Source organism: Salmo salar, chromosome ssa20 (genome assembly GCF_905237065.1).
Source record: "Salmo salar chromosome ssa20, Ssal_v3.1, whole genome shotgun sequence".
Lineage (NCBI taxonomy): Eukaryota > Metazoa > Chordata > Actinopteri > Salmoniformes > Salmonidae > Salmo > Salmo salar.
In genome coordinates this window covers 3692048-3719347 of record NC_059461.1, presented here as the reverse complement: position 1 = coordinate 3719347, position 27300 = coordinate 3692048, and the positions used below count along the sequence as shown (strand labels likewise).

General features: G+C 44.0%; 1 pseudogene; it reads left to right on the top strand.

The window, feature by feature from the left end:
- The first annotated feature begins 1777 nt into the window (after window positions 1-1777).
- LOC106579814 (F-box/WD repeat-containing protein 8-like) lies at window positions 1778-27181 on the top strand (annotated as a pseudogene).
- The last annotated feature ends 119 nt before the right edge of the window (window positions 27182-27300 follow it).

Sequence of the window (27300 nt, the reverse complement as noted above, 5' to 3'; positions counted from 1 at the left end):
ATGGTAGAGTCCAGTCTTTACATGATCTATAATTATTACAGAAGCTTATCTAACAAGTACAGTGCAATTCTTCCACTGAGCACCATTTCAAGAATGCCCATCACAAGAGACAATGCGCCTAAAAGTAGGCTGCACACGTTCTTAAATGTGTTTTTGCATACCAATAGGATATTTCAGTTAGGTAATTGACATCGTATATAGTGCATCGATAATTCAAGTGTAAATTCATCAACTTATGACAGTCGCGTGGGCAATATAAGTACGTTTTTCCTTTGGTAACCGTCAGGGGAGAATGACATCACCGTTCCTTACTCGGAAGAATCGCCAGACATTGAGAGTGATGATAAAAGTTACGTCAATTCATATCTGAATACAAATGAATTCAAAGCAATGACTCAAATGATCTAATAAATGGGGAAAAAGCGCACTGAGAAATGTATTCACGCAGTACTGTATCTTAGACCCACATGTCCTAAAGTATTATTTGAATTGAAAATGTTACTCAATCGCTGTGACATAATGTTATGTCACCTGAATTCAGAAGCACAACATTTTCCTTAGCCAACATAAAGTACAAAGAATATATGTCCTTTGATTTTGGTCAGATTCCTTATTTTTCAAATCCCTGTCCCCAACAGTCTCGCTGCATGTGTGGCATGTTCATCATGATGACATGTCAGTGTGCACGCTGGACCTCGGCTCTCTGTGGCAGGCTGACTGGCTGGCATCCATTTTCTCAGTGCAAATATTCTGACAGCTTTCTCTCCTCTTCGGGATCATCTAAAGTGGATAAATAAATAAAAATGTTAGTGCATAATAAACATTTAGATCATATTTCGATTTTTTTCATAATCTTTGAATAGTCCAACATAGTTTTGCTTATGAATAACTAAATTATAAATACTCAAATTGTAAATAAACTACATCTTACACCAACTATAGTTACATATTTATAACCGCAATTTACCTGCTGAACATAGTTGGGGAAAGTTGACAATCAACCGTCTATACTCGCAACCAAGTTTGTTTGCGTTACTCATATGCTGCGTTCACAACAACTCGAAACTGGGAACTCGGAATTCTCTGACTTCAGACTTCAGTGCGTTCAAAACAACTGGGAACTCGGACAAAAACGAGCTCCAACTGGGAAAAATCATTTTGAACGGTCATTCAACTCGGAAATTCGAACTCGGGCCTCTTTCTAATGCTCCGACTTTCCGACCAGAAGATTACCGACGTCATGATTTGACCTCGTATTCTTCTGAGTTCCCAGTTGTTTTGAACGTGGCAATAGTGATGACGCGTACCTGTGAAGTTTACCTGTTGCTGGTTTTGCATTTGCAGTGTCTTGCACCTACAGGTGTCGCTTTCTGATAAAGAGCATGAGGACGGTGATTTGTATTGCTGTGCATACAAAGCGTTTAAAGTTGACTTTTCTATTAAACTCCAGTTTATCGTAATATCTGTTGTCTCGAGAGCCAACCGTCCAGTTTTTATCCATCTCGTCCCCGATCCTCCGGAGGCAGGAGGCGAGCGACTGGGTCCCGGAGCATGGTGAGGGTCCTTGGGCACAGATAATCGAGTCACCGGGTAGAGGCAGAGGCTGGTCTATCGGGAGCCAGCACATGTTCTCAAAAAAATCTATTTATATTTATTATCTGTCCCTGTCCCCTCCTCTTATCCACTCATCGGTAATATGATCCTCTTTACTGTACGGATCAGATCTGGACTGTGTTGTTGCTCTCTCTCTCTTATATTATTCATGATAAAGAGTCACATGGTGTGAGGGGTTTACATCATATTCTCCCAAAAGAGAGAGGTAATCATTAACTCTTAAAAACCCGTCGTCTCATTTTATCCGCCGAGGCTTTTGTTTGATATAATGGTCAAAGAGAGGTCTAGTTGAATAATCATAGGATTTAAAATAATAAGTATAATACATTTGAGATTACTGTACCTAGAAAGTACACAATCGGGATCATAAACCGTTTTCTTTAATAATTGTGTATTTTCATTTAAACTTTATTCATTGTACGCGTTATTCTTTGTTGAAATTAAAATATGAAACAATCCACTATTACAGACCGATGCGCCCATAATAAACTATGAGGAATTACATTTTGTGGAACTAATCTGATAGCAAAGTCTCTAGTCGGACAGGTTTTGGTACAGGACTTCACTGTTTTTTGTTTTGAGATGGGCTAGCTACAAAAATGTTAACCCTGCCGCTTTGTCTAAAAATAATATAATAAGTATATGGCAGCGTTTACACAGCGTTTGAAGCAAGAACTGACAAACAACATACCCGCACATTGACTCGGTACCGGTACCCCTGTATATAGCCTCGTTATTGTTATTTTATTGTGTTACTTTTTTCCTTACGTTTTTATATTTTTTATATATATATTTTTTTGCAAATATTTTCTTACTTACTTTTAAAAACAGTTCTGCATTCTTGGTTAAGGGCTTGTACAGTCGTGGCCAAAAGTTTTGAGAATGACACAAATATAAATTTTCACAAAGTCTGCTGCCTCAGATTGTATGATGGCAATTTGCATATACTCCAGAATGTTATGAAGAGTGATCAGGATGAATTGCAATTAATTGCAAAGTCCCTCTTTGCCATGCAAATTAACTGAATCCCCCCAAAACATGTTCACTACATTTCAGCCCTGCCACAAAAGGACCAGCTGACATCATGTCAGTGATTCTCTCGTTAACACAGGTGTTAGTGTTGACGAGGACAAGGCTGGAGATCACTCTGTCATGCTGATTGAGTTTGAATAACAGACTGGAAGCTTCAAAAGGAGGGTGGTACTTGGAATCATTGTTCTTCCTCTGTCAACCATGGTTACCTGCAAGGAAACACGTGCCGTCATCATTGCTTTGCACAAAAAGGGCTTCACAGGCAAGGATATTGCTGCCAGTAAGATTGCACCTAAATCAACCATTTATCAGATTATCAAGAACTTCAAGGAGAGCGGTTCAATTGCTGTGAAGAAGGCTTCAGGGCACACAAGAAAGTCCAGCAAGCGCCAGGACCGTCTCCTAAAGTTGATTCAGCTGCGGGATCGGGGCACCACCAGTACAGAGCTTGCTCAGGAATGGCAGCAGGCAGGTGTGAGTGCATCTGCACGCACAGTGAGGCGAAGACTTTTGGAGGATGGCCTGGTGTCAAGAAGGGCAGCAAAGAAGCCACTTCTCTCCAGGAAAAACATCAGGGACAGACTGATATTCTGCAAAAGGTACAGGGATTGGACTGCTGCGGACTGGGGTAAAGTCATTTTCTCTGATGAATACCCTTTCCGATTGTTTGGGGCATCCGGAAAAAAGCTTGTTCGGAGAAGACAAGGTGGGCGCTACCATCAGTCCTGTGTCATGCCAACAGTAAAGCATCCTGAGACCATTCATGTGTGGGGTTGCTTCTCAGCCAAGGGAGTGGGCTCACTCACAATTTTGCCTAAGAACACAGCCATGAATAAAGAATGGTACCAACACATCTTCCGAGAGAATCTTCTCCAAACCATCTATGAACAGTTTGGTGATGAACAATGCCTTTTCCAGCATGATGGAGCACCTTGCCATAAGGCAAAAGTGATAGCTAAGTGGCTCAGAGAACAAAACATTGATATTTTGGGTCCATGGCCAGGAAACTCCCCAGACCTTAATCCCATTGAGAACTTGGACAAACAAAACCTCACAAATTCTGACAAACTCCAAGCATTGATTATGCAAGAATGGGCTGCCATCAGTCAGGATGTGGGCCAGAAGTTAATTGACAGCATGCCAGGGCGGATTGCAGAGGTCTTGGAAAAAGAAGGGTCAGCACTGCAAATATTGACTCTTTGCATCAACTTCATGTACCTGTTAATAAAAGCCTTTGACACTTATGAAATGCTTGTAATTATACTTCAGTATTCCATAGTAACATCTGACAAAAATATCTAAAGACACTGAAGCAGCAAACTTTGTGGGAATTCATATTTGTGTCATTCTCAAAACTTTTGGCCACGACTTGTTGTATTCGGTGCATCTGACAAATACAGTTTGATTTCATATAAACGACGAGCAACCAAACTCCAATGGTGACTCTCTTGGCCAACCAAGTCGGGAGGACTCTAAAAATAAGAATTTTTGTGAAAATGTAGGTGGACCAGAAAGAAGACAGAAGCATGTGTCATCTGTAACTTTACAGCGGAACAGTGAATGAGAAGAGGACCAACCACAAAGTATCGATAGCCGAGGCCTTGCTAGGTGGAAGGACCGGTCCCTTGTTGGAGAGGATTCAAGAGGAGAGGATACGAAGGAAGAGACAATACCACAGTGTGAAAGTTAACAAGGCCAACAAATTGGTGGATTAATTCATTCAAGACCTGGTAAGATGATGTTGAGGATGATCACGACAATCCTACCAGTAGAGGTAGCCTACCTACCACTTCATTAAGTGGAACTCAATTTCATTGCTGATTTACTTATTTTTTGCAGAATGAGATAAATGACATTCCCTTCTTTGACGTCGAGTCGCCCTATGAGTTATCCCTGAATATCTTCCAATATCTCAGACGGACAGAGTTGGGATGATGTGCTCAGGTAAACTAAGATCATGATCAAACCCGTCAGTCATATAACTAGACCTGAACATGACCCCTGTTTTGTGCAACCCTAATGTGACGTAGGCCCTAGTAAGTGATGATGACCACTATCCAACATGTCCCCTTCAATGTCCTCTTCAGGTCAGCAAGATGTGTAGTATAAGTACACCGTTCTACTTTGTTGTACCTAGTGATGACCACTCAATATGCTTCCACAGGTGAGCAAGGCGTGGGCCGTCCTGGCGGAGGACGATGTGCTGTCGTTTAGGATGTGTCTGAAGGATGGTTATCACCACGGTACCGCTGTCTCTGACTCTCCCTGTTGGAAGAACACACTACGAGACTGCAGGAACTCTGACAACACTGTGCTCTCCAGCTGGGAGGTAGGGGACGGCTTGGCTTGATAGGGGTGTGTGTGTGTCTGACTGCTTGGCTGTTTGTGTGGCACTTTAACTCAATGCATTTTTTTAGATAACACTTCATCTGAATTTGCCCTTAAACCTGTGTAACGATACAGTATTAACTTAAACCTGTGTAACGATACAGTATTAACTTAAACATGTGTAACTATACAGTATTAATTGTAGTAATAACATTGTAATTGCATAGGGACGCCGATAAACAACATTTCGACTTGCATGTCTTCCTACTCCTAGAATCGTGTTGGATCAATCAGCTAACTGCAGTATGACCTTTGAGAAGGTGCTGTGTGATGTCAGTTCCTGTGACAGCTATGTTGTTGCCGATGTAAGATATACAGTAATATAACCTGTTTTCAGTGTCAGAAGGGGCAAGCAGCTGTGCTGATCAGCACATTTCCAACCCAATGAAGGGAGATCAATAGACATGGACCTGCTGTTTTGACTCTGTACTAAAAGAGACCACCACATGTCTTTGAACTCCTTTTTTTTCTCCATGTTCTTTTAATTCAACCTGTTGTGAAAACACAATAGACTTCAGCCTCTATGTTATGTCCCTTACAGCTAAGGATGCTACTTAAATTCGACTGGGCCCGGTGTACAGTAGGATGATAGCATGACTTGAGCTGCTGAAATGAGTCTGTTAAATGTTGTATCAGGAGGCTGGGGCCCACAGGGGGTGGTCTGATTAAATTCTCCTCTGGCTGGGTCCCAAAAGGCACTCTATTCCCTACATACAGAGACAGAGGGCTGCCTGCTGTAGCAAATTGTATTCACCCAGAATATAATTTATTCCCCCTCAGGAGGCTGAGAATATTTGGCATAGGCCCTTGGATCCTAAAAAAGTTTTACAGCTACACCATCGAGAGCATCTTTACTGGCTGCATCACCGCTTGGTATGGTAAATGCACCACCCTTGACCGCAAAGTGCTACAGAGGGTGATGTGGACAGCCTAGCACATCGCTGGGGCCGAGTTCCGAGCCATCCAGGACCTCTATATCAGGCGGTGCCAGAGGAAGGCTCGAAAAAACTATCTGCACTGACTCTATCTACGCACACTCAGTGAACTATATATACACACTATATACACAATCACCCACACACACTACATTGACACTCCCACCCAAAACCCAAACCCACACACAGTCACATACAATACCAGTGAAAAGTTTGGAAACACCTACTCATTCAAGGGTTTTTCTTTATTTGTACTATTTTCTACATTGTAGCATAATAGTGAAGACATCAAAACTGTGAAATAACACATATGGGATCATGTAGTAACCAAAAAGGGTTAAACAAATATATTTTATATTTGAGATTCTTCAAAGTAGCCACCCTTTGCCATGATGACAGCTTTGCATACTCTTGGCATTCTCTCAACCAGCTTCATGAGGTAGTCACCTGGAATGCATTTCAATTAACAATTGCGCCTTGTTAAACATAATTTGCTGCTGCGACTCTGTTCTTTATTTTACTCTTATTATTATCTATCCTGATGCCTTGTCACTTTACCCTGCCTTCATGTACATATCTACCTCAAATACCTTATTATTATCTGTCCTGATGTCTAGTCACTTTACCCTGTCTTCATGTACATATCTACCTCAAATACCTTATTATTATCTATCCTGATGCCTTGTCACTTTACCCTGTCTTCATGTACATATCTACATCAAATACCTTATTATTATCTATCCTGATGCCTTGTCACTTTACCCTGCCTTCATGTACATATCTACATCAAATACCTTATTATTATCTATCCTGATGCCTTGTCACTTTACCCTGCCTTCATGTACATATCTACCTCAAATACCTTATTATTATCTATCCTGATGCCTAGTCACTTTACCCTGCCTTAATGTACATGTCTACCTCAAATACCTCGTACACATGCACATTGATCTGGTAGTGGTATTCCCTGTATATAGCTTCACATTGATCTGGTACTGGTACTCCCTGTATATAGCTTCACATTGATCTGGTAGTGGTATTCCCTGTATATAGCTTCACATTGATCTGGTACTGGTATTCCCTGTATATAGCTTCACATTGATCTGGTACTGGTACTCCCTGTATATATCTCCACATTGATCTGGTACTGGTACTCCCTGTATATAGCTCCATTCTTCTGTATTTTATTCCTTGTGTTACTATTTTATGATTTAGAAAATCTGCATCTTTGGGAAGGGCTCGTAAGCAAGCATTTCACTGTAAAGTATACACTAGTTGTATTCGGCGTATGTGGACAAATAACATTTGACTTAATTGGATTTGGATCACTGAATATTCTAAGATACTTCGCATCACTATGAGATCCTTGTATAACCAGGGTTGAGTTTTAGTTGACATTTTTCTTTTCGGATGGTTTTTCGAGGCAAGCTGATCAAATATTTCTCTCACTTTCATACAGTATCTTGTAGATGCACTGAGGAAGCAGAACTGCAGGTTGTGCTCTGATCTTGCCTAAAATTGATACATCAAACGTTTCATGGCTTGGAAGAGGGAAAGGCATGAATTTCTCCTGTTGATTCTTGGCGGAAGGACGATGCACTAATTAAGTTGAGTGTTGTTACCTTCCTGACAAACCCTGAGATGTCAGATGGAGTGTTTTAGCCTCCTGTCTGTCTGTCTGTCTGTCTGTCTGTCTGTCTGTCTGTCTGTCTGTCTGTCTGTCTGTCTGTCTGTCTGTCTGTCTGTCTGTCTGTCTGTCTGTCTGTCTGTCTGTCTGTCTGTCTGTCTGTCTGTCTGTCTGTCTGTCCCATTTCCTCATGCTGGGAGACCGATGCTCAGTGAAGTGGGTGGTACAGTAGCTAGCTGAAGTGGTTTAAGTGATTGTAGCATGTAAATTGGGGAGTTGGAGCTAGCTATCTTACGATCTTGTTTGTGCCACAGTGTCATTGGTAGCAAACTAGCTGAAAGGGTTTATCTGGCAGCCCTTTGGTGCTACTCTCTGTGGTTATCTCTGTCTGCAGCTCTCTCCAACAGCCCAACCCAGCACCAGTCCTGACCCACATCCAGGTTCCAGCACCGGAGAGGAGCTCTGTCCGTCTGAGGCAGCCCAGGGCAGCTGGTGCTGGGGTGGACCTGGGGTAGCTTGTCTCGTGGCTCTTCTCATGCCAACTGTGAGGAACTCAGCTGCCACCTCACTCTGCATGTCTCCAATTGACTAAGCTGTAAATGGGAAACTTGGGAAGCATTTGGTGTTTCTATGCATGTGCACAGAGAGGACTGTCTAAAGCTAGGATGAGCTAGCTATATCTTCTTAGAGCTACTGTAGGCCATAACTGATACCTGCCTGGTCCTCTTGAGCAGTATACATCACTGCTTCGTAAAAAGTGACTGTTTTAGGCTTCTATTCACTATGTCACAAATCTCTTTTATGTTAATATCATCCCTCGTGTTGAGTAACGTTGTTTTCCGTCCCCACAGGTACACGTCAGGGTATGTGAGACTGTGGGACACCCTCCACTAGGACTCTGCAGCCTCCTTCCTGAGGCCCAGCCCCCTTGACTGCAGACCTCAGCCCCAGACCTCACATCAGTCACGTCTGGTGTGGCTTCCTATGGCCATGGTGAGTGGGGGTCCTCGACTCGCTAGTCAATTTATTGGCTATTCCACTGGCTAGCCTTTTCTGGTAATTGTACAGAAAACGTTTTGCTTTCACAAAACTTGAAAATAACAGTTTCAGGGTGCGATTAGCAAGACACACATTCCACATTAGCAAGCTAGATGGGAAATGGTTCCACGTGACTCGTGCTGCTGCATCTGGTACTCTGGTCTTGGATCTTGGACCTGTTACTCATGCAAGTCCAGGATTAGTTTCAGCCAGAGTTTGTTTGTGTTTCACACATGATTTGCAGCACAGATCAGGGTTCCAGATCCCTGGGAGGGTCCACACTCTGGCTCTGAGCCTGGAGAGGCCCACCTTAGGTACTGCTGCTGGGCTAGACGTCCGGCTGGACCAGCCTGATGACGGGCTATTGGAGGACCCTTTGCCAGGCCACGCTGCCCAAACCTGTGAGTCTCTCTCTCAATTCAATTTCAATTCAAAGGGCTTTATTGGCATGGGAAACATTGTCTCTCTTTCTTTCTCTCTCTCACTCTCTCACTCTTTCTTTCTCTCTCTCGATCTCTCTGTCTCTCTCTTTTTCTCTCTCTGTCTGTCTCTCTCTCTCTCTCTCAGCTTGATCATTTTAATGAGGATTATGATAGAATCCCATGATGCAATGATAGGGTGTCTACATTGATCCAGTCTGCTGTTGTGATTTCTCATATTTTAATTCCTCTATCTGTCACAGTCAATCCATTGTCAATCCATTGTACCATATTAGTTCATTAGCAGTGCAACTGGACTTTTCATATGTGATGTACTTTACTGTCACATGGAGTGAGAAGTCTAATCAGCAGGCTGAATAAAGTTATAACTTTCCTAACAGAGGCTCTGGTCACAGGAGGAGTCTATGGTCTTAGTGCCAGGGGCTGGGGGGAGAGGAGTAGACAGTGGCCCCCTGGTGGCCCTCTCTGCTGGGGAGACAGTGTACCTGCTGGGCCCTGAGGACCTGGAGCCCCCGGTGCTCCATACCGTCTACGGCCTCCCAATCACCTGTCTGGACGCCTCAGTGACACACACTGCCCTGGGGGTCAAGAGCTGTGGCTGGGACATGAACGATGGAGGCAAGGTAGGTGAATCAACATTGAATTGATTACAGTCTTTTGACAGGGTCGTATTGATTAGGGCATTCATTGAAACATGACAGACAATGAGGGTTTCTAATGAATACAACCCCGGTGTTGTTTTTGATCTACTGTACCTGGTGTTAGGAACAGGATTACATTAAGGTAGGTATGCCAAAGCTAAGCACTAAGCCAATACTGAAGCCCAAACCATTATTTTTCTGCACTAATCTGAGTCTGAGTAGCAAAACACCCATCTGAGTCTGAGTAGCAATACACTAATTTGAGTCTGAGTAGCAATGCACTAATCTGAGTCTGAGTAGCAATACACTAATCTGAGTCTGAGTAGCAATGCACTAATCTGAGTGAGTAGCAATACACTAATCTGAGCGTGAGTCTGAGTAGCAATACACTAATCTGAGTCTGAGTAGCAATACACTAATCTGAGTGAGTAGCAATACACTAATCTGAGTAGGAATACACTAATCTGAGTCTGAGTAGCAAAACACCCATCTGAGTTTGAGTGAGTAGCAATACACTAATCTGAGTCTGAGTAGCAATACACTAATCTGAGTCTGAGTAGCAATACACTAATCTGAGTCTGAGTAGCAAAACACCCATCCAAGTTTGAGTCTGAGTAGCAATGCACTAATCTGAGTCTGAGTAGCAAAACACCCATCCGAGTTTGAGTCTGAGTAGCAATGCACTAATCTGAGTGAGTAGCAAAACACTAATCTGAGTCTGAGTAGCAATACACTAATCTGAGTGAGTAGCAAAACACCCATCCGAGTTTGAGACTGAGTAGCAATGCACTAATCTGAGTCTGAGTAGCAATACACTAATCTGAGTGAGTAGCAAAACACCCATCCGAGTTTGAGTCTGAGTAGCAATGCACTAATCTGAGTCTGAGTAGTAATACACTAATCTGAGTCCGAGAAGCAATGCACTAATCTGGGTCTGTGGCAATACACTAATCTGAGTGAGTAGCAATACACTAATCTGAGCGTGAGTCTGAGTAGCAATACACTAATCTGAGTCTGAGAAGCAATACACTAATCTGAGTCTGTGTAGCAATGCACTAATCTGAGTCTAAGTAGCAAAACACTCATCTGAGTTTGAGTCTGAGTAGCAATACACTAATCTGAATCTGAGTAGCAATGCACTAATCTGAGTCTGAGTAGCAATGCACTAATCTGAGTCTGAGTAGCAATGCACTAATCTGAGTCTGAGTAGCAATGCACTAATCTGAGTCTGAGTAGCAATGCACTAATCTGAGTCTGAGTAGCAATGCACTAATCTGAGTCTGAGTAGCAATACACCCATCTGAGTCTGAGTAGCAATACACTAATCTGAGTCTGAGTACACAAACACACACTAAACATGTTGAGTCTATTTCCCAAAGTATCTGCTATTTGTGTATACTGTATTATTGTGGTGTATCTAAGGGCCCTACTCCTAACTGAAGCTGGTACCTTCATTTAGCCCTCTGCATATTACAGGAGACAGAGTTTATGTGGCTTTTCTTCGAGAAAAAACGCAACAGCAAACGTACAATGCTGTGCACAGAGCCCTCCACACACAGTACTACAATACGTTGAGTTCCCCACAGCTGTGAAGCGAGCTGTAGCCTATTGTGTGTTTGTGTTAATGAGTCTGTTATTAAAGAATATGAAACAATGTTGTGTATGTTATTGTGAATTTTCCAGTACGTATGTGGCAATTATTTATTTCAGAAGGTGTCAGCAAAATCTAGTATTCTGTATGTGCTCAAGGTTATTGGACACCATTAGATATGCACCTGTCGGTTATTCTTGTAATTGTTATGGCCAACTATGGTTACACCTCTTGGGTCTTTTCCAGAACAGGGGTGTCCCTTTCAGAGGAGTTAGCAAGATGACATGTATTGGTTATTCCTGTAGAGTGCCAAGGTCTATTGCTATGGTCCTACATGCATTAAACTATTTCTGTGACTCTACAGGTTCCATGTCCTATTATGAAGGCAATATGATAACGGTGGCTGAATGCCAGAGGTGATGAGCCATTAAGAGGAGTTACTATGAGTATGACGTAAGGAGGACAAATGTATTACACGTGTGTGCCAAGACTGGAAGGAGTTGTATTCATGAACCAGCTCGGCTTTTATTATAAAGTAATAAAAAGTCTATTTGACCTCACAGGCTCCAGTATTTGTGAAATATGATTGACCAAATATTTCCACGACAATGTTTGCAACAGCTTTTTTTGTTGCCTAAAATTAATTTGTAGAATATTATATTCTACAGTGCATTCGGAAAGTATTCAGATCCCTTCACTTTTTCCACATTTTGTTACGTTACAGCCTTATTCTAAAATTGATTCCATAGTTTTTTTCCCCCCTCATCAATCTATACACAATACCCCATAATGACAAAGCAAAAATAGGTTTTTAAAAATGTTTGCTAATTTATAATTTAAAAAAAACGGAAATATCACATTTATATAAGTATTGAGAACCAGAGCGTCACTGCACAGCTATTTTCAGGTCTCTCCAGAGATGTTCATTCAGGTTCAAGTCCGGGCTCAGAGACTTGTCCCGAAGGCACTCCTGCGTTGTCTTGGCTGTGTGCTTAGGGTTGTTGTCCTGTAGGAAGGTGAACCTTCGCCCCAGTCTGAGGTCCGGAGTGCTCTGGAGCAGGTTTTTATCAAGGATCTCTCTGTACTTAGCTCAGTTCATCTTTCCGTCGATCCTGACTAGTCTCTGTCCCTGCCTGGTTTCCTCCAGACGTGACGCTTCGCATTCAGTCCAAAGAGTTTAATCTTGGTTTCATCAGACCAGAGAATCTTGTTTCTCATGGTCTGAGAGTCCTTTAGGTGTCTTTTGGCAAACTTCAAGTGGGCTGTTATGTGCCTTTTACTGAGGAGTGACTTCCGTCTGGCCTCTCGACCGTAAAGGCCTGATTGGTGGATTGCTGCAGAGATGGTTGTCCTTCTGGATGGTTCTCCCATCTCCACAGAGGAACTCTGGAGCTCTGTCACAGTGACCATTGGGTTCTTGGTCTCCTCCTGATTTCTCAGTTTGGCGATGATGGTTCCAAACTTCTTCCATTTAAGAATTATGGAGGCCACTGTGTTCTTGGGTACCTTCAAGGCAGCAAACATTTTGCAGTGGACATTTTTTGGTAACCTTCCCCAGATCTGTGCCTTGACACAATACTGTCTCGGAGCTCTACGGACAATTCCTTCGACCCCATGGCTTGGTTTTTGCTCTGACATGCACTGGCAACTTTGGGACCTTATATAGACAGGTGTGTGCCTTTCCAAATCATGTCCAATCAATTGAATTTACCACAGGTGGATTGCAATCAAGTTGTAGAAACATCTCTAGGATGATCAATGGAAACAGGATGCACCTGAGCTCCAATTTGAGGATCTAATTCGGGCTTTAGTTGTAAATCGGTGTCATACATTTCAGTGTATTTCAAGATAAATATTTGCAAGATGTAGTTTTGTGGAAAAAAAACCCTGTTTGAAAAACCCACTTAGTTAAACACCTTAGTCTGTCTCTCTCTAAAAGTTTAATGGTTTGTTAGGCACAGATGCTGGTACTTAAGTAATTAGTCGAGTGACTAGGGACCGGACCTAAATGGAGCCTCTCTCTGTTGGTTAGACATTTCTTTGGCAGAGCTATCCCACTGACATCATTACAATGTTCTCATTCCTGATGATGTTATATTTTAACTAAAGCGCCACAGATTGGGCCTAGGAGAAAGTTTGAGGGATAACTTTGCTGCAGTGCATCCTCTCAAGGTTACAGCTAAAGGATTTTTAAAAATCTTGTAAAATCAAGAGAGATGTCATATACAGTGGCAAGAAAAAGTATGTGAACCCTTTGGAAATACCTGGATTTCTGCACAAATTGGTCCTAAAATGTGATCTGATCTAGGTCACAACAATAGACAAACACAGTCTGCTTAAACTAATAACACACAAACAATTATATGTGTTCATGTCTTTATTGAACACACCTTGTAAACATTCACAGTGCAGGTTGGAAAAAGTATGTGAACCCTTGGATTTAATAACTGGTTGACCCTCCTTTGGCAGCAATAACCTCAACGTTTTCTGTAGTTGTGGATCAGACCTGCACAACGGTCAGGAGGAATTTTGGACCATTCCTCTTTACAAAACTGTTTCAGTTGAGCAATATTCTTGGGATGTCTGGTGTGAACCTCTCTCTTGAGGTCATGCCACAGCATCTCAATTGGGTTGGGCCACTCCAGAAAGGCATATTTTCTTCTGTTGAAGCCATTCTGTTGTTGATTTACTTCTGTGTTTTGGGTTGTTGTCCTGTTGCATCACCCACCTTCTGTTGAGCTTCATTTGGCGGACAGATAGCCTAACATTCTCCTGCAAAATGTCTTGATAAACTTGGGAATTCATTTTTCCGTCGATGATAGCAAGCTGTCCAGGCTCTGAGGCAGCAAAGCATCCCAAAACCATGAAGCTCCCTCCACCATACTTTACAGTTGGGATGTGATTTTGATGTTGGTGTGCTGTGCCTTTTTTCTCCACACAAAGTGTTCTGTGTTCTTTCCAAACAACTCAACTGTAGTTTCATCTGTCCACAGAATGTTATGCCAGTAGCTATGTGGAACATCCAGGTGCACTTTTGCAAACTTCAGACGTGCAGCAATGTTTTTTGTTGGACAGCAATAGCTTCTTCCGTGGTGTCCTCTCATGAACACCATTGTTGTTTAGTGTTTTACGTATCGTAGACTCGTCAACAGAGATGTTAGCATGTTCCAGAGATTTCTTTAAGTCTTTAGCTGACACTCTAGGATTAACACTTGACACTCTTCTTAACCTCATTGAGCATTCTGCGCTGTGCTCTTGCAGTCATCTTTGCAGGACGTCCACTCCTAGGGAGAGTAGCAATAGTGCTGAACTTTCTCCATTTATAGACAATTTGTCTTACCGTGGACTGATGAACATCAAGGCTTTTAGAGATACTTTTGTAACCCTTTCTAGCTTAATGCAAGTCAACAATTCTTCATCTTAGGTCTTCTGTGATCTCTTTTGTTTGAGGCATGGTTCACATCAGGCAATGCTTCTTGTGAATAGCAAACTCAAATTTTGTGAGTGTTTTTTAGAGGGCAAGGCAGCTCTAACCAACATCTCCAATCTCGTCTAAGTGATTGGAGTGCAGGTTAACTGACTCCTGACTCTAATTATCTTTTGGAGAAGTCATTAGCCTTGGGGTTCACATACTTTTTCCAACCTACACTGTGAATGTTTAAATGATGTATTCAATATAGACAAGACAAACACAATAATTTGTGTGTTATTAGTTTAAGCACACTATGTTTATCTATTGTTGTGACTTAGATGAAGATCAGATAAAATTTGATTACCAATTTCTGCAGAAATCCAGGTAATTCCAAAGGGTTCACATACTTTTTCCTGCCACTGTAGCCTACCAGCTCCACAGGTCTTCAATCTGACTAGGCATACATGTTGATGTCTCACATCCTGTCCAAAATACTGCCGCTTAGGCCTCCTTTTTCCAAATGAATTATTCTAAGACAACACTACTGATTGGATAATATTTGATATGCTAGTGATCGTGAATTAAATCGAGCATTGAGTTTTCGTTTGTTTCATCTCTCCACTATAGGCCTAGCTAGCTCATCTTCTCTAAATTATGCCAATTCATGATTAGCACGTTTTCGCTTCACTAATTAATCTGAAGAATTACAGCTTTTAATCAGCTTTAACAAGTCTATCGGTTTCATAGTGTTTCTGACAGCATGTTCCTTCTGCGAAGTGGGAAATAAGAATTGCCAACAGACTCTGAGGCAGAATGTGTTATGTGTTATTTCATGAGAAGACATATGCCTAATTAAAAACTGTGAAAAGAATGGAGGTGGCATCCAGACGTTTTCTCTTCACACCGAGGAGTTGAGTCATCACTAGGACTTGTTGCTTTTCCAGCTACATGTTTTAGAGGTATTATGACATGAATGGTCTTTGTAATGATCCTGTCTGTCTGTCTGTCTGTCTGTCTGTCTGTCTGTCTGTCTGTCTGTCTGTCTGTCTGTCTGTCTGTCTGTCTGTCTGTCTGTCTGTATGTATGTATGTATGTATGTATGTATGTATGTATGTATGTATGTATCTGTGTCTGTCTGTATGTATGTATGTATCTTTGTCTGTCTGTGTCTGTCTGTCTGTCTGTTTGCTCATGTGTACGGTATGTTGCTAAGTGTCTACATGTCTCATGTATTTGTCTGTCTTATTCATGTCTTTGTCTATTGGCCTGTCTGTCTGGTGTCTGTGCAAGTCAGCCAGAGTCAGCAAAACAGTCAGTCTCCCTCTCCTCTGGACCTGCACCCTCCTTCCCTTCCCCAGCCCAATTCCTCCCTTCCCTCTCTCCCCTCCCCAGCCAGTGGACTTGGGGGTCTAGACATCTGCTCAGTGCTCCTGTTACCCTGTTACCTTGTTACTCTGTACGCTGTTACCCTGTACCCTTTACCCGCCGCCCCCATAGGTTACACACAACACATCCATGACATAGATTTGTTCAATGAAAAGTGTGGCGTGTTCCATTAGGATCCTTTCATCGTTTAGGATCAGTGGTCTTGATTAACTTCTGACAGTTGCTTTGAATGTGTGTCTTCAAACTCTGTGAGCTTGATATACTGTATTCATGCCAATGTTTGTTCACATTGGATCTATAAGTTAGTTCTACTTGTTTTTAAATGCATTAACCTACCTGACATCTGAAAGTCAAGTGTAAAAACAATGCAACATGAACTCAACTGACTGCATAATTTAACAATCATTTAGGGACATTCGTCCTCATTTACTTAACAAAGGAACTCGTGAAGGGAGCGATTTAGGACAAATTATAGATTTATCATTTTATTTTTGTTTAAACTATCCCTCCAGGAATCCAGCAGCCACATTAACACGATGACTCTGCTGTAGCCAAAGCCATGAGGCCTTTTATCAAAGCATGCTGAGGTGCTCCCTAAACGGTTTCCATATTAATGTCAAACTGTGTCTATACTCCCTTTCGCTGACAGCTCCTCCACATAATAGCTGGTTTGGGCTGCTTTTTAATCAAATCCCCTCCCCCAAAACTGAGATGATTCATCGAAAAAAAGACAAGCAGACAGCCCCCTCTCATCCACGCCTGTCTCCTTCTCTCTCATTTCCCCTCTCCGTCTCCTTCCTCTCCTCTCTCCTTCCCTCTCCTCTCTCCTCCCCTCTCCTCTCCCCCCACCTCTCCTTCCTCTCATCCCCCCTCTGCTTTCTCTCTCCCTCCCTCTCCTCTCCTTCTCTCTCATCTCTCCTCTCTTTCCATCTCTCCCTCTCCCCTCTCCTTCCCTCTCCTCTCTTCTTCCCTCTCCTCTCTCCTTCCCTCTCATCTCCCCTCTCCTCTCCCCCACCTCTCCTTCCTCTCATCCCCCTCTGCTCTCTCTCTCCCTCCCTCTCCCCTCCTTCCCTCTTCCTTCCCTCTCTCCCCTCCTTCTATCTTCCTTCCCTCTCCTTCCCTTTCCCCTCCTTCTCGCTCTCCCCCCCTCTCCCCTCTCCTTCCCTCTCTCCTCTCATTCCCTCTCCCCTCTCCTTCCCTCTTGCCTCTCCTTCCCTCCTCCTTTCCTCTTCTTCCTCCTCTCCTCTCCTTCCCTCTCCCCTCTTCCCTCTCCCTCCTTCCCTTTCCTCTCATTCCCTCTCCCCTCTATTCTCCTTCCCCCTCTCCTCTCCTTTCCTCCTAGGCCCCTTCCCGAATCCCATCAAGCTCTCATTTCAAAGGCGTGTGTGTGTGTGTGTGTGTGTGTGTGTGTGTGTGTGTGTGTGTGTGTGTGTGTGTGTGTGTGTGTGTGTGTGTGTGTGTGTGTGTGTGTGTGTGTGTGTGTGTGTGTGTGTGTGTGTGTGTGTGTCCTGTATGTGTGTGTGTGTCCTGTGTGTGTGTGTGTCCTGTGTGTGATTTTGGCTTGCTCCGCTTGGGGCTAGCTCACATTAAGGCTGCCTGGCCCAAATAGGAGACACAAAACAATTGGCATCTTCTCAAGCCTTACATCATGCTGCTTGCTCCCTCTCCTCTCCTCTCTCTCTCTCTCTCTCTCTCTCTCTCTCTCTCCTACACACTGTCTCTCTCTTCTCTTCCCCCTCTTCTCTTTTCTCTCATCCTTTGTTTAATGTCTTTATCTATCATTCCCCATTCTGTCTGAAGGTTGGCTAGTTTGTTTAGTGTTGTTTTGAAAAGAGAACCGCTCCAGCCACTAATTGACCAATTATAACACAGCCAGATTACATCATTTAAATAACATTTTAAAAGGCTTTTGTTATGGAGCTGGAGGGAACACGATTAATCATTCTCTTTGAATTAATATTGATATGCTTGTGGGTCAATGTCCTTCCTATCATATTCAAACCTTTTTGTTATTTAAGCTTTACAATACTGTATTCATAGCTCTTTTTGCCAAGAAAATGTAGTGTTTATAATTACTGACAACCATTTTATTTCATTTAGATTCTGTTAATGCCCCTTCATGTCAGTTACAAAGCATGGTCTGCTGCCTGCTTGTTAACAGCACAGAGATTAATTCCTGTGTAAAAGCGTAGGCAATGGAAAGTGTTGTAATGAGTCTCGGAGCTCAGACAGACAGAGACGGTGTGTGTGAGACTAGAAAGTTGTGAGGATCAACGTCTGTCTTCACTGCTTCATGTCTCGTGCTGCTGCTAGATGTAGAGGACGTTTTACACACTGCTCAATCTGCTCAAATCCAGGTGTTATCTAACTCATGCTGTTGTGGCTGTAGCAACAGTATCCATCGCCAAATAACTCTGTTTCTGTGTGTTACCTCTGTTTATATTCAGGTGCGGAATCATTTTTAGTAGCCAGTGAAGGAGTCTAACTCTCTGTGTAGTATTTTGTACAGATCCAGATATACAGTCTATAGACAGGCCAGTCTGAGGTGTCTCTGGGAAACTCAGCAGGAGACGTATCCTGTGTCAACCTAAGAGACAGCCCCCCCTCACCTGATGGTGTGTGGAAACAAAGACAGGAGGTATGGGACCCAATGTGTCATTACACCTGCTGAGTGTACACACACACACACACACACACACACACACACACACACACTGGCACATTATTTTGCCTGTCAGATTTTAGCACCACAGTAGTACCAGATTAGATCCAGTGGCTCCCTTGGGTACACCTACTGGGCTCTAGTCAGAAACAAACCTGTTTATCACAACACAATATTCCTCAACACACAATCACAACTGATTAGGAACATTGGAATGTGGAGATACAAACAGCATACTTGCAGGAGGGAGGATTTTGTGTTTGGAAAAAGAAAAAGCAATTTTCTTCGCACCGTGACTGGGTTGCCGAGAGAGAGATATGTAGGAAATCAACTAAATGTATTGAAAGTAGTCTACAAAGTAGTCTATGCATACCTGGCAGAATGATATCATGATTATTTGCATCAATCCAGTGGGTAGTTGTTTTGCAAACTATACCATCACACATGCTACAAAACACAGCTAAACAACAGCCTCTTGTTGGAATTAAAGGATAACTACAACCAAAAATCCCAGACCACAAAAGTGCTCTCCTGGTGTGTTTTAAGCATTGCTGTGGACTTACAACCAATTTAGTTGTTTTTCTATAATAAAAAAAATCTGATTTTGAGAGTGAATACCTGAAAAAACAGGAGAAAACGGAAACCTGGAAAAACTAAACGGAGAAAACCTAAATGAAATCAGGCAAAAACGAAGAGAGATTTTCTAAGAGGGAGCTACGTGGATCATCAGAGTGTTATAGCCTGGGGGTATTTGTGAGGGAGGCAACGGGAGGCAGATACTGGCAGCCTTCACACTGCTGTGCTGTGGCCTCGCCATTCAGCCGCTAAAACACACACACACACACACACACACGCACTGCATCTGCAACCTGGCTCTCAGAATGGGGGAAAGAAAGACAGAAAAAGAGCCATTTTCATCTGCACTTGTCCCTGACAGCGGTGCAGGAGTTGGCAGGTAAAATAAAGAAAACATTTTGGGCAGAATCCTTACCAATCAAACTCCTGCCATGACTTTCCTACCAAATTCATCAGGCAATAAGTAGAAAGACTAAAGCAGACAAATCCCAGGCAACTCTATGTCTCGTTGTGCATAGCCAGTCTTTTAAAGGTGGGACCCCCAGCTCACCTGCAACAACAGCCAAAGCAGAAGACTTAGCTTTGTCCCTCTGCCTTATGTAGTCTTGTATGTAGTCAGTCTCTGATGTAGTAGTCTTGTATGTAGTTAGTCTCTGATGTAGTAGTGTTGTATGTAGTCAGTCTCTCTGATGTAGTAGTCTTGTATGTAGTCAGTCTATGATGTAGTAGTCTTGTATGTAGTCAGTCTCTCTGATGTAGTAGTCTTGTATGTAGTCAGTCTCTGATGTAGTAGTCTTGTATGTAGTTAGTCTCTGATGTAGTAGTGTTGTATGTAGTCAGTCTCTCTAATGTAGTAGTCTTGTATGTAGTCAGTCTCTCTGATATAGTAGTCTTGTATGTAGTCAGTCTCTCTGATATAGTAGTCTTGTATGTAGTCAGTCTCTCTGATATAGTAGTCTTGTATGTAGTCAGTTTCTCTGATGTAGTAGCGTTGTATGTAGTCAGTTTCTCTGATGTAGTAGTCTTGTATGTAGTTAGTCTCTGATGTAGTAGTGTTGTATGTAGTCAGTCTCTCTAATGTAGTAGTCTTGTATGTAGTCAGTCTCTCTGATATAGTAGTCTTGTATGTAGTCAGTCTCTGATGTAGTAGTGTTGTATGTAGTCAGTTTCTCTGATGTAGTAGTCTTGTATGTAGTCAGTTTCTCTGATGTAGTAGTCTTGTATGTAGTCAGTCTCTCTGATGTAGTAGTCTTGTATGTAGTCAGTCTCTAATGTAGTAGTCTTGTATGTAGTCAGTCTCTCTAATGTAGTAGTCTTGTATGTAGTCAGTTTCTCTGATGTAGTAGTCTTGTATGTAGTCAGTCTCTCTGATATAGTAGTCTTGTATGTAGTCAGTCTCTAATGTAGTAGTCTTGTATGTAGTCAGTCTCTCTAATGTAGTAGTCTTGTATGTAGTCAGTTTCTCTGATGTAGTGGTCTTGTATGTAGTCAGTTTCTCTGATGTAGTAGTGTTGTATGTAGTCAGTCTCTGATGTAGTAGTCTTGTATGTAGTCAGTCTCTCTAATGTAGTAGTCTTGTATGTAGTCAGTTTCTCTGATATAGTAGTCTTGTATGTAGTCAGTCTCTGATGTAGTAGTCTTGTATGTAGTCAGTCTCTCTAATGTAGTAGTCTTGTATGTAGTCAGTTTCTCTGATATAGTAGTCTTGTATGTAGTCAGTCTCTCTGATGTAGTAGTCTTGTATGTAGTCAGTCTCTCTATAGTAGTGTTGTATGTAGTCAGTCTCTCTGATATAGTAGTCTTGTATGTAGTCAGTTTCTCTGATGTAGTAGCGTTGTATGTAGTCAGTTTCTCTGATGTAGTAGTCTTGTATGTAGTTAGTCTCTGATGTAGTAGTGTTGTATGTAGTCAGTCTCTCTAATGTAGTAGTCTTGTATGTAGTCAGTCTCTCTGATGTAGTAGTCTTGTATGTAGTCAGTCTCTTATGTAGTAGTCTTGTATGTAGTCAGTCTCTCTAATGTAGTAGCGTTGTATGTAGTCAGTCTGATGTCTGTTCTGTCTGTGGGGGGCTGGAGTCTGTTCTGGCTGTGTGGGGACTGGAGTCTGTTCTGGCTGTGGGGGGCTGGAGTCTGTTCTGGCTGTGGGGGGCTGGAGTCTGTTCTGGCTGTGGGGGGCTGGAGTCTGTTCTGGCTGTGGGGGGCTAGGTGCTGGAGTCTGTTCTGGCTGTGGGGGGCTGGAGTCTGTTCTGGCTGTGGGGGGCTGGAGTCTGTTCTAGCTGTGGGGGGCTGGAGTCTGTTCTAGCTGTGGGGGGCTGGAGTCTGTTCTGGCTGTGGGGGGCTGGAGTCTGTTCTAGCTGTGGGGGGCTGGAGTCTGTTCTGGCTGTGGGAGGCTGGAGTCTGTTCTAGCTGTGGGGGGCTGGAGTCTGTTCTAGCTGTGGGGGGCTGGAGTCTGTTCTGGCTGTGGGGGGCTGGAGTCTGTTCTAGCTGTGGGGGGCTGGAGTCTGTTCTGGCTGTGGGAGGCTAGGGGCTGGAGTCTGTTCTAGCTGTGGGAGGCTGGAGTCTGTTCTAGCTGTGGGGGGCTGGAGTCTGTTCTAGCTGTGGGGGGCTGGAGTCTGTTCTAGCTGTGGGGGGCTGGAGTCTGTTCTGGCTGTGGGGGGCTGGAGTCTGTTCTAGCTGTGGGGGGCTGGAGTCTGTTCTGGCTGTGGGGGGCTGGAGTCTGTTCTAGCTGTGGGGGGCTGGAGTCTGTTCTAGCTGTGGGAGGCTGGAGTCTGTTCTAGCTGTGGGAGACTAGGGGCTGGAGTCTGTTCTGGCTGTGGGGGGCTGGAGTCTGTTCTAGCTGTGGGAGGCTGGAGTCTGTTCTAGCTGTGGGGGGCTGGAGTCTGTTCTAGCTGTGGGGGGCTGGAGTCTGTTCTAGCTGTGGGGGACTGGAGTCTGTTCTAGCTGTGGGGGGCTGGAGTCTGTTCTAGCTGTGGGAGGCTGGAGTCTGTTCTAGCTGTGGGAGGCTGGAGTCTGTTCTAGCTGTGGGGGGCTGGAGTCTGTTCTAGCTGTGGGAGGCTGGAGTCTGTTCTAGCTGTGGGGGGCTGGAGTCTGTTCTAGCTGTGGGGGGCTGGAGTCTGTTCTGGCTGTGGGGGGCTGGAGTCTGTTCTAGCTATGGGGGGCTGGAGTCTGTTCTGGCTGTGGGGGGCTGGAGTCTGTTCTAGCTGTGGGGGGCTGGAGTCTGTTCTGGCTGTGGGGGGCTGGAGTCTGTTCTAGCTGTGGGGGGCTGGAGTCTGTTCTAGCTGTGGGGGGCTGGAGTCTGTTCTGGCTGTGGGGGGCTGGAGTCTGTTCTGGCTGTGGGAGGCTGGAGTCTGTTCTAGCTGTGGGGGGCTGGAGTCTGTTCTAGCTGTGGGAGACTAGGGGCTGGAGTCTGTTCTAGCTGTGGGGGGCTGGAGTCTGTTCTAGCTGTGGGGGGCTGGAGTCTGTTCTAGCTGTGGGGGGCTGGAGTCTGTTCTGGCTGTGGGGGGCTGGAGTCTGTTCTAGCTGTGGGAGGCTAGGGGCTGGAGTCTGTTCTGGCTGTGGGGGGCTGGAGTCTGTTCTGGCTGTGGGGGGCTGGAGTCTGTTCTAGCTGTGGGGGGCTGGAGTCTGTTCTAGCTATGGGGGGCTGGAGTCTGTTCTAGCTGTGGGGGGCTGGAGTCTGTTCTAGCTGTGGGGGGCTGGAGTCTGTTCTAGCTGTGGGGGGCTGGAGTCTGTTCTAGCTGTGGGGGGCTGGAGTCTGTTCTAGCTGTGGGGGGCTGGAGTCTGTTCTAGCTGTGGGGGGCTGGAGTCTGTTCTAGCTGTGGGGGGCTGGAGTCTGTTCTGGCTGTGGGGGGCTGGAGTCTGTTCTAGCTGTGGGAGGCTAGGGGCTGGAGTCTGTTCTGGCTGTGGGGGGCTGGAGTCTGTTCTGGCTGTGGGGGGCTGGAGTCTGTTCTAGCTGTGGGAGGCTGGAGTCTGTTCTAGCTGTGGGGGGCTGGAGTCTGTTCTAGCTGTGGGGGGCTGGAGTCTGTTCTAGCTGTGGGGGGCTGGAGTCTGTTCTAGCTGTGGGGGGCTGGAGTCTGTTCTGGCTGTGGGGGGCTGGAGTCTGTTCTGGCTGTGGGGGGCTGGAGTCTGTTCTAGCTGTGGGGGGCTGGAGTCTGTTCTAGCTTTGGGAGGCTAGGGGCTGGAGTCTGTTCTGGCTGTGGGGGGCTGGAGTCTGTTCTGGCTGTCCATCAGGGGGCCACGGCCTAATGCACGTCTTCCTCCTCTCCAAATTGGTTGCTCTCTCACTCTTTTTCTGGAGTTTCCAGGGAGCAAATGAGGGTCCTGATTAGACTGGGGCTGTCTGGAATACTGCCTGATCATAACTGCCCAGGCCACAGATGGGGAGAGGGAGAGAGAGCCAAGGTCGTGCCCAGTGGTCCTGTGCCAGTAGAAAAATAGCCTGTCTACAATGTCTCCTCTAGTAGGCTTTCTGTTTCATGGCAGTCTGACTCTGCACTATGTGTTAAAACATCAAATAGTTAGTCTAGTTTTCAACATACCTTTATTGACCTCAACTGTTAAGATAACATGGTACAGTATTTGAGTGTCCACGTTACGATGATGTAATCCCAATCTGGTTTGTGCAGGCCCACTCTCACATTGCTGTGTTTTCTAGTAGAAACAAGGATCGGGATGATTAATGTGGAGTAGCGTGTTGACTGGCAGCTTAGGGAAGACAGGGGCACAGTTCAAACAGACTGCCAGACAGTAACTTTTAATCCCCTGAAACAACACCACTCAGCAGCCACGACCATGGATGCATCTTAAATTGCACCCTATTCCCTATATAGTGCACTACTTTTGACCAAGGCCCATAGGGCTCTGGACAAAAGTAGTGTACTAGGTAGAGAATAGGGTGCCTGTTGGGACACAGACCATGTCTCGCCATACGTCTTAGTTACAATACTAATGCCCATTTAGCTATGCAACCCTGATTCGTTTAATTTCTTGAAGCGGAAATTTAGTCTGTTCACCCCCAAATAAATTAGATTTGGTGTATGAACTTTTGGAAAGCTTTTAGAATGCACTCATCCTCTGGCTGCTGCTGGGGACCCAATAAACTAAAGCGGTGATGAACAGATGGAGCTGAGGTCCATGGGGCATGTGTGGCTCTTCAAACCAGACCCAAGAATCTTCCTCTTAGTTTCATTAATGCTACAGCACTGCCATAACGTGGCCCAAAATGGCACCCTATTCCCTATATAGTTTTCACGTCCTGACCATATACTTAGGTCTTTTTGTATTATATTTGGTCAGGGCGTGGCAGAGTTATGTTTGGTTATGGTATAGTGGGGTTGTGAGTGTTGGTTTAGGTTCTTGGTTAGGTTTTCTATGTGTAGGTTGAGTGCTGGACTCTCAATTGAAGGCAGGTGTGTTGAGTTGCCTTTGATTGGGAGTCCTATATTAGTAGGGTGTGTTTGTCTGTGTGTTTGTGGGTAATTGTATTTTGCACTGTGTTTCGTTTCACCTGTGAAACTGTCACCTTTCTCCTTTGCGTGTTTATTTTGTTTTGTCGTTTCCATCTATAATAAATATGATGTGGAACAGTCAACCCGCTGCTTATTGGTCATCGAGTGATTTCGACATATCTTCCGATGAGGGAGAATACGAGGAACGTGACAATAGTGCACTACTTTTGACCAGAGCCCCATATGGCTCTGGTCAAAAGAAGTGCACTATATAGGGTGGGATTTGGGACAGAGATCATGTTTAATCAGTTCAGAACACCTCAAATATTTGTAGCTTTGAGTGAATTAGTGTTATTGGCGGCTATAGTAATGACATGTTGGTTTATATGAGGGCAGAAGCAGATGAAAACCTCTCAATGCCACCTGCTCTTGCTGTTTCTACCTGTCTTTGTTGGTGTGTATCTTCTCTGATCACCTCTCACTGCTTCTCTGTTAGTTCCCTCTGTAATGAATTGTTCTGAGACACCACAATTGCTCTGGTCACCTAGTAAAGATGAAATTACAACTTCCTCTCTGTGTGTTCCGTTTCAGGGTGAGGGTGTTTTACCTGCGCACCGGCTCCTCTGTGACATCACTGTACGCCCACCACATGGGCGTGACCTCCGTGCAGGCAGACTATTGGAAGATTGTGAGCGGAGGAGGCGAGGGATTGGTCTGCGTCTGGGAGACGGGGATGGGAGCCAACCTGGTTGTTTAGTGTGCATCTGTTGATACATCCATTTGTTTGTGCCACTAAAGGCAGGTAGAGTACTGACATGCTGTTCTGCTCTTATTCATATCCTCATTTATGTGTCTTGCGGTTCCTGTCACTTGTATGCATTTTATAAATATTCAGCAATATGCAACATTGACCTATCAGGCTGACATTGGCAGCAAACCAACAGGTGCATCAGTATTGATTGATCAATTCTCAGTTCCTTAGTGAATGTGTTTAGGTTTGTGTGTGTTTGGGTTTGTGTGTGTTTGGGTTTGTGTGAAAAATATATAAAAAACATTTAATTGTAAAAAATTGTGTTTGTTGTTTCTCCTTCCTGTCTATTTTCAGTCACCCAGTCAGACACGTCTGGTTCAACACCAGCTCCCTGGTGACAACCAACATCCCAGACAAAAGTCTCCACGAGGGGTCTGCATCACAGACGACGACCTCACAGCCTACTGCAGGTGACTGATAACGCACAGACCCTCCCTCACCCCTCTAACACTGACTCGCGCTAACACTCTAAACCCTGAAGGCTGTTTGATGCTAATGCTATTCATAAACATGGCATACCCCGGTTCTAAGTACTTCCTCAGGCTGTCCTATCCCAATACAGATCCTTGCACAAGAAACTACTTCTCATACTTATAAGCTTTGGGCTTAGCGCTCCTCTACTTTATTCTACAGAGAACATTATGCAGAGAGCATTGGCTCATTCTCTCTGTCCACACGACACAGGGGACAGAGAGTAGTGTCTGCTGTTTAACTCACCTCATTCTCTCTGTCCACATTAGACACAAGGGAGTGATCTGCCACTAGGACTTCTCTGAAGACTCTTCCTCCGAAGACCATGTTCTGCCCATCTGCAGGTCTCACTACGTAGAGTCATCTGGTTACAACATCAGCCTGTACGTTCCCTATGACATCCTGTCTTGCGCTCACCCTTCCTACTGACCCACGTACCCAATCTACAACCAGGACTTTTATACACTGGTTGTGGGCCTCTGGACACTATATACTGTATGTGATGTGTGACTGCATTGTTCTGATATCCTGGTTAAATCAAAAATCGAATCAAAATCAAATCAAATGTTCTTTGTCACATGCGCCGAATACAACAGGTGTAGACCTTACGGTGAAATGCTTACTTACAAGCCCTTAACCAACAATGCTTTAAGAAGTTTTAAGAGAAATAAGTCTTAAGTAAAAAATTGAAAGTAAAAAATGAAAATGACAAATAATTAAACAGCAGTAGTAAAATAACAACAGCGAGGTATAGAGTCAATGTGCGGGGGCACCGGTTAGTTGAGGTATTTGAGGTAATATGTACATGTAGGTAGAGTTAAGTGACTATGCGTAGATAAGAAGACTGAATGCTGTGCTCACGGTTGTTTCATCAGTGTTCAGTCTGGTTTAACCAGAATATGGGGTCTGCACAAATCAAACCAGCTTTTATAAATCTGAATTTAATTTTGAATTTTGTTTGTGACGGTAGTGGTCCGTATTTTTTTTTAAAGAGCTTCATGTTTCCTCATAAAGGTGTAAATGTACATACAAAGCATTGGTCTTGCTATCCACATTTTGTACAGTGAGTTGTTTAATTGAACTTCTGATGTAAAATAAATGAATTCAGAATAAATGCATTGTCATGATGGGATTATATTTTGTTAAAGAGATATTGAACTTCACACTGATACAGTATGTTCCATAAATTGAACAACAATCAACTAATCTTTCTGCTTAATTTACTTCAGTGGA